At 36.7% G+C, this 8,801-nt stretch overlaps 1 long non-coding RNA gene across 1 annotated transcript in view; it reads left to right on the forward strand.

The window, feature by feature from the left end:
• Positions 1-8,509, forward strand: part of LOC145279790 (uncharacterized) — a 71,299-nt gene extending 62,790 nt beyond the window's left edge. Inside the window, exon 2 of the long non-coding RNA XR_013868453.1 lies at positions 8,403-8,509. This is a non-coding gene — a long non-coding RNA (uncharacterized LOC145279790). The remainder of the gene's footprint in view (positions 1-8,402) is intronic.
• The last annotated feature ends 292 nt before the right edge of the window (positions 8,510-8,801 follow it).

The following is an 8,801-nucleotide window of genomic DNA, read 5'->3' on the forward strand; positions in this document are numbered from 1 at the left end:
ATATATATATATATATATATAATGTAAGCTATGACCTTGACCTTTGACCTTTACCTTGGAAAATGATGTGATACATCCCTAGATGGGAGACCATCATCATACCAGGTTTGGTCATGATTGGTCCAGTGGTGTGGGCTGTAGGAGAGTTGTATACACAGACACACACACACACGGCCACACAAACACTACTACTTTATATATATAGATGGTGTGCACCAATCCTAGGTAGGGGATCATCATCATGCCAGGTTTGGTCATGATCAGTTCCAGTGCTGCGGCTATAGGAAAGTGTATATACATAGGTTATTACCTTGACCTTTTGCCTTAACCTTGAAAAATGATGTATACCATCCCTAAATGAGGGACCATGATAATACCAGGTTTGGTCATGCTCGGTCCAGTGGTGTGGGTTGTAGAAGAGTATATATATATAATTGACCTTAACTTGAAAAATGATGTACTAAGTGGGGGAAGGCTACTACTTTATATGTACAGATGGTGTACACCATCCCGAAGTGGGGAGAATTATCATGCCATGTTTAGTTATGATTGGTCCAGTAGTGTGGGCTGTAAGAGAGTTGTATACACAGACACACACACATATGCACGCAAATGCTACTTCTTTGTACACATAGACACACACACACACGAACACAACCACTTTACATATATAGATAATGTAATAACTAATAATTGTAATATTTTATGGGTGCTTAAAATATGTTCTTTCTTAGACAAAGCAAATAAAATTGAATCTTAAAATGCATTAAAACGTAGTAATGTTGAATTTTCTCAGTAAAAATAAGAAGTAAATAAAGCAAATTACTTTAGCATTGCTCACTTTTCAAATCTCCCTGTCATAATACAATTTCTAGGCGAATAGTTTTAGAATTTATTCTTTTAATGGCCATATTGCATTTCTTCAATAAAACGCTCAGTTTAATTGTATGCTTGAATTATAAACTGATTCAAGTTTTGTCATTTTGTCATGCCAATCTCATTTACAGTGGCATAATTATGTTGACACACCAAATCTCATTAGATGACCAAAGTTAAGCAACATCGAGCGTGGTCAGTACTAGATGGGTAACCATTTGAAAATACTGGACGCTGTATGTGGAAAGATTTCAACACTTTCCTGCAAGAACTGCAAAAGCCTAACGTCGTCTGATCCCCTAACTTGGATATATATGCGACTTGGAACACTTGTGAATTTAATATTTCCATGACACTTTCCCCTTCAAAGAAAGCCGGTTTAATTTGCTTAGGGTGAATTGTATGTCTTTTTACGATTCAGCACTCTTAACAACCAGATGTTTAATCCTTGAACAGTTTGGTCGTGTGACAAAAACTATGCAGTTTCTTTCTTTCTGCCCATATTGCCATTGAAACCAAGCAACCAGATCCCATTAAAACATTGTATCAGCAGAAACCCGAAACGCAGTATAAAAGGGGTGATTTTCTTCATTCAACTGATCCTATTTTTTTTTGTCTTTTTAATGGAATGTGTAATGAGAATAAAGGATTTCTTTCCAAATTCATTTCAGGCTATTTGCTTTTTCATTTCCCTTCTCCATCTGAAATGGTTTCGCCAAGAGGCTAGAAAACAGCACGTTTTTTACTCGTTAACTTTAATGTAACAGGGCGAATTTATATTTATATATATATATATATATATATATATATATATATATATATATATATATATAGATATATATATACAAGTAAATATATATAGGCCTTTATTAGAAAGTGGAGGGTCACTTTGTAATTATAATAAAAAAGTCAATCAATATGACTGTATAAGAAAATGTAATAATATATGATTGTCTATTTTAAACAGTGTTGTTAAATCAGACATAAGTAAAATAATTGTTATTTGGGTGTTAGATCAGTTTGGAAGTAAATGACCTTATCTTTTACAACATACTTTAGGACACTGTTATAATCATTTAATGATATTACGTATTATGACGTCATTCAGATACTTCCGGTAGAATATTCAAATTTACTAATTCATAAAAGACAAAATGTTGATTATTCATTTATTTTTATTTATTTTCTTTTTTTTTCTTTTTTTTTTCTTTTTCAATAGGACAATCTAACATTTTCTCTTTGTTTTTTGTTTTTTTAATGTTTTCTTTTGTTCCAATCAAAAGTACCCCGTTTTGGAGAGCTGGATTTTTCCCACATTAAAAAGCGGCCCTGTGTCTAACTTTGTCTTCGTAGTAAGGCAAGTAAATAGGAATGCTCCAGATTTTCTTAGGTGCCATACATTAGAAATAGATATCAATCTCTAGATAGAATCTGAGATGAAGCCATACCAATAATTGGAATATAAAATTTTGTCATATCAAATGCAAAGAGTTAATACTTCATTAACCTCTCTATATCCCAGCTATGATAGAGAATTATTTTTTACATTGATCAAGAGAGTTTCAAATGATACCTTGGTGGGGATCAAGGTTAGAAATAAATTAGATTGCAAAATATTATCTTATGTAAGGGTTCTATTATTGTAAATGGTCCATCAAGGTAAAAGGGTTTGGAAACACTGGTCTAGAATGATCCTTGAAACTAAGCGAAGATGCTTATCCCCCCCCTCCCCACTTCCTTCCTAAATTCTCTTGCTCACCCTACAAGATTGTTGCAGGTGCCGGTCACTGGTGATCAATTTAAGAAAGAGACACATCAGTTTAAAAATGCTTGAAGAATTAATTAATCCTAGATATATATATATATATATTTTTTTTTTTTTTTGCTTTCAATTTTTAATATTTATTTGTGATAGATATTCATGCGTTCAAAAATGTTTTTTTCTCAAAGTAAGGAGAGCATTTTAATTTTCGTTTTTTTACAACTCTTCAGATGTGCCTTAGTGCCATTCACTGGAAACAGATGTTAATCCTTCTTTGCCATTGCCATATGTTTTTTGTTTTTTTATTATGGAAATCACTCTAGACAAGGCGTGATCTTACTTAATGTTAGGAACTAATAAGAACAAAAGATGATTATTGCTAAGATTGGAGATGCCTATTTACCTTAATTTTGAAAAGACTAGGGCTGTAGACAAGAGGAAAATAGTTAGCAGGAAGAGAGTTCCACAACCTTGCAATCCTTGGAAAGAAGCTACTGGAATAAGAAGCTGTATTACAATGAGATATCAAAACAGTGATATGATGAGTACCACTAGACCAACGAGTCAAACGAGCTGGAACAAAGGAAGCAGGGGATAGATCAGACGATTTTGAAGAACACATGCCATAAAAGTATTTAGAAAAAAAGACTGAGGCTAGCAATATCACGTCAGTTAGAGAAAGGTTGCAGAGAAGAAGAAACGGTGAAGCCAATCAAATTACAGATATGTTTCTGCAATTTATCAGGAGCGCTCAAATGGGACAGAGATTCACTAGCCCAAATATGACAACAGTATTCCATACATGGTTTAATATTAGATTTATAAAGATAGAAAATAGCCTTAGGTGTGAGAAAGTGTTTAGAGCGATAGAGAGAAACGATTTTATGAGAAGCAGAAAAAGCAATGGATCTAATATATAAACAAGAAAAAATTAATGAGAAAAAAAGGCCAATAATTTTTAGAGTCGATTTCTCATTGTGAGTAGAGCCACCCATAAGAATCTCAGCAAGAAAAAGGACGTGCCTGCGATTGAAAGAGAGGAGCTGAGTCTGAACAAGATTAAAAGAAACAAGCCATTTTTTTTACCCCAATCCATAACTGAACCCAGATCAACTTCTAGATCAGCTGCATAATTCAAATGATCCGAGGAAGATGAACAAGAAGCAATAAAAGAATAGAGAGTATCAGCATAGATGTTAATTTTCTCAATAATATTCTCTGGAAGTTCATTTATATAGAGAATAAACAATGTTGGGTCTAGAATAAAGTCTGTTGCAGGGCCGGTCGTCTGGGGACAATCGACTGAACAACTAACAAGGTAGACACAGGCAAAAAGTAAACAGCAAAAAGGCAAAGAATAATGACAGACACAGGTTATTTGGTTAAAGACGAGGGTTCACCTTTTATTTGCAAAGGAAGCAAAAAATCGTATGATCTGGATGCTGGTCGCCTGGAAGGTCGCACGTCACTGGAGGCTAAGGTCTGGAGGTCTGGAACAGGTACTTCAGACATAGTGTGGTTCATGATTGCTCGCTGGGTCTGGAATGACTGGAATGGACGGTGGACACTGAGAATGGGGGTGGGGCTCAGTGTTAAGGAACAGACGACACTGAGAACGTAGGGGTCAGTGTTAAGGAACGGACGACACTGAGAACAGAGGATCAGTGTTAAGGAACAGACGACACTGAGAACGGAGGATTAGTGTTAAGGAACGGATGGTTGATAGGTAGCCAGGTGCAAGCGAGGTTGCAGACTGGAGGAACAAGGTGCAAGTGAGGTAGCAGACCAGAGGTGCGAGGTGCAAGAGAGGTTGCAGGCCGGAGGAGCGAAGTGCAAGCAAGGTTGTAGGAAAGCTGCAGGAGGAAGCTGGAGGCGCTGGAGCGAGCTGGAGGCACCAAGGGCTGGAAGGCTGCGGGAATGAGCAGGAAGCTGCTGGAGTGAGCTGGAAGCACTGGAGACTGGAAGTGAAGTTTGCTGCTGGTGGGTCTCAGGAGGCAAGCATTAGTGAAAAAACTTATTAGCCCTGATAAGGGCTGGTTGTTTAGCCCTGATAAGAGCTGTTTGAACTGCTGCTGAGACAGCTGGTGTCGCTAGGAAGCTTTCAGCAGGTAGGTTCGGTCAACGTGACTGGTAGGCCGTTTTTTAATGTGGAGAGATGGAGGAAAAAGAGGGGACCAGCTCCCCGGGGAGTAGGGGAACTGGATACTGACAATTGGTATGAAGGGTTTCCCCTACATTGACCACTAACTGATTGCTACAAGAGCAATGGTCTTATATGAGGGGTTTCCCTCACATATGATCTTTGATTTCAGTATCTGCCGGAACAGGCGTCGCTCCCAATAAGACAAACAAACGACTCTAATTAATTCTAGAACGAAATTTATGCAATCAAAAAGTAGCTTGGAAGTTTGTGTATCCCATTTAAATTAATTTCGTTTAAAAGGTAAAAAAGTCAATCGCCTGTTTTGTTGGCGTTTTGTTGATATATTTGAATTCTGACGTGCGTAGCGAAATCGATGATGAAAAGAGAAAGGGAAAGTGAATGTATTCACTGAACCCAGATATTGTTCATACGTTACCTCGCATTAGCCAATCGTGTCCTTTGTTTAAGGTAAGGGAAGGCGAAGAGAACAGCGGGGGGGGAGAAAGAAAAGAAAAAATAGAGGCGGTGATTTTGAAACCGCGACAAGTCCTATACCGTTGTCGCATTTCTTAGCTGTAAGACTGTTCATTCACCAGCATCAGTCCCGTCCCTGCAACACGCTCTTACAATATTCAAAAGCAAAGGTTTCATAATTTTGTTTCAAATGTCTACCCTTCATTTCATCATTTTATCTGTTATTTTAAATCATGTGACAATTTAAAGAAATGTTGTGTCTGCAGATGATAAGAAATATATATATATATATATATATATATGATTTTCAGAATGTGAGAGATTGTATATAATAAATTCCACAGCCAAACAACGTCGCAGCCCACAAGAGCCATGACAGTCAACGAACCGGAAGTCCAAGACTCGAATTTCGCCCTCATTTGGGCTCATCAGTTAGACACATCCGAACTCAAGAGTCGTAACCCGAGCCTCTTGCATGCGAGGCAAGCACTCTACCAACTGAGCAAACGCCCCGCACACAAGAATTTCTATTAACCAACACAGATCAAGCAAACTGCATCGAAATCCGACTTTGAAATGAACCTACTTCGTCTCGACAAGGGACGCGGTCATCCAACCAGCTAATAACCACAAGCCGATGTCTCACAAGTAGGAGTTAGACACTGACAAAGCTTCACAACCTTCCCGAAGCCAAAATTGCACAAAATTGACTATTTGGTGATTTGCAACTGGTCTCATCAATTACAGTTTTTTTAATGCAGGCGGAAAAGTACTGTCAACAAATCGATGAAATGCATAAGAAACTTTGGCAAAACATACAGTATAAGTCAACAGAAAAGGCTCAATTTTCCTCCATGACAATGCCCGACCACACATTGTTAAACCAATCCTGCAGGAGTTGAATTAATTGGACTACAAAACTCTGCCTCATCCACCAAACTCTCCAGACTTCTCACCTACTGATTACCACTTTTTGAATCATCTCAACAACTTTTTGCATGAGAAATGCTTCAAAAACCTAAGCGATATCAAAAACGCCTTCAGCGACTTCATCACCAGCAGAACACAAGATTTTTACATTACTGGCATAAATACACTTGCTTTGCATTAGCAAAAGTGTGTTAGCGCTGATGGTGCTTATTTCGATCAATAAATTTTGGTTTGAGCCGAGATATATTCATCTGAATTTTAAAGTTAAAAACCGCAATAACTTTCTTATCAACTTGATAATATTCAAATCTATATATATAAAAGCGAAAATGTATGTTCGCTTTTTCTGTATGTCCAAGAAAGGCTTTTTTCAGAGAAGCGGTTGGTTGCCTAACAACTTTTTAAAACTTTTTATATCACATGTAATATCTCAGAGTTAACAATGGAGCTCGCCTGTCTATTTAATTTGCTCAACTTCGGGAAGATAAATATTCAGCAGTTTTCGCTCGCCACATATGGGTTAGGCCTTTTCCTATAATAAAAGCGACACTAATTGTCTAGGTATTTTTCCTGTCTCGATCGCCGAAATGTCCGAAAGCAATGAGCTTTACTCAATGTGGAAATATTATTTCCTTATATCAGAAGATAATTGCTATTCAATTTGGACAAGTGGAGCTGTTTCCCCCTACCCCCAACATCTTGAAAAAAAAAAAAAAAGCGTTCCGTACTAAATGATACCCTGCAGTCAAAAGGTGACCTCATTAAGTCATTAAAACGTGCACCTGCTAATTTAAGTAATTAAATAAATTTAAACGTGTTTTTGTTAGCATCTTGTGGTGGCCCAATGGTTAACGTTGCACTCTTTTTTTTCACATTTTAATTTCCAACTTTGCCTCAAGGGTTCGGGTTCGATCCTCATACTTACCTACCAAAACATTTTTTTTTATTTTACCCCCCCCCCCGGAGTTTTGATTCACCCAAAACTACACACACCTCCAAACACCCGGGCAATTCCGGGTACCCCTCGCTAGTCTATAAATATAAAAGCGAAAATGTATGTGTGTATGTGTGTTCGCTTTTTCTGTATGTCCAAGAAAGGCTTTTTTCAGAGAAGCGGTCGGTTGGCTAACAACTTTTTAAAACTTTTTATATCACATGTAAATCGTAATATCTCAGAGTTAACAACAGAGCTCCCCTGTCTATTTCATTTGCTCAACTTCGGGAAGATAAATATTCAACAGTTTTCGCTCGCCGCATGTGGGTTAGGCCTTTTCCTATAATAAAAGCGACACTAATTCTAGCGTTATTTTTCCGGTCTCGATCGCCGAAATGTCCGAAAGCAATGAGCTTTACTCAATGTGGAAATATTATTTCCTTATATCAGAAGACAATTGCTATTCAATTTGGACAAGTGGAGCTGTTTCCCCCTACCCCCAACATCTTGGAAAAATAAATGGTTAACGTTGCACTCTTTTTTTTCACATTTTAATTTCCAACTTTGCCTCAAGGGTTCGGTTCGATCCTCATACTTACCTACCAAAACATTTTTTTAACCCCCTCCTCCCCCGGAGTTTTGATTTACCCAAAACCACACACACCTCCAAACACCCAGGCAACGCCGGGTACCCCTTGCTAGTATAATATAAAATACAACCAAAATATTTTTATCCCTTTTAATTATTTTTACTTATGTGAATTTATTGACCATTGAGTCAATTCGGGTTGTCTTTTTATCTGATGAGAACTTTACATTTATTTTCTTATTAAAAATAATAATTAAGAAAAATATGACTGGAAAGTCACTTATGTCGAAGTTAGATGTGGAAAATATCAATGAAATATTAACTGTGTTGTGAAGAAAATTATGATAAAATAGCACTGGTACCTCCTCACCGTAAATACCCTCGACCAACATGATAAGAAGCAAAATCCCACGCTGGAGAGTCTTCCCCTCACCTGATTGTACTAGCATTCATAAGTTTAAGTGTAGTGTAAACAGATATCTCACTGCTCAACTCCCTACTTAGAATATCTCTGTATGCACAATATCCCTTTTCGTCTCAGCGGCAATTTGTTTTCTTTGGTGTGAATATGTGCTTAAAAAATATATTAATATTAAGTTAGAATGTTAATAATTGTTTCCGTTTTGAAATTATAAAATAATATTTGAAAAAGTCTTAATGTATATATTTTTTTCTTTTTTTAATATATCATAAGGAGCTGATGCCAGAGGACCAGCAGTACCAGATATAGAAACCAGATGACCAGAGTACACACATTGGAAGGACTTTATTTGAATGAACACTATCGTCTGCTAATAAAAATTTTATTTGAATTAATTTTTTTTTATACAAAAAATATAAAAATTTGTCACATCTGAAATATCTGATATCTTCTAAAGATGTGAATTGTGGATATATTACTGTTACTTTTTCCTTTATTTTAATACATCACAGGACAGGAACATTTTTACTTTGGAGTTTTGCACCACTTTTATGTCCTCATATGAAAATTAAAATCAAGATATCATGTTACTACACTTTATGTCTAGAATCATTATTTCAATTTTAGTCAAACTTCCTGGAAAAAATATGTAATGCTGCTCCTGGCTCAGGT

This window comes from Euprymna scolopes, chromosome 7 (genome assembly GCF_053919585.1).
Source record: "Euprymna scolopes isolate OS-2025 chromosome 7, ASM5391958v1, whole genome shotgun sequence".
Taxonomy (NCBI): Eukaryota; Metazoa; Mollusca; class Cephalopoda; order Sepiida; family Sepiolidae; genus Euprymna; species Euprymna scolopes.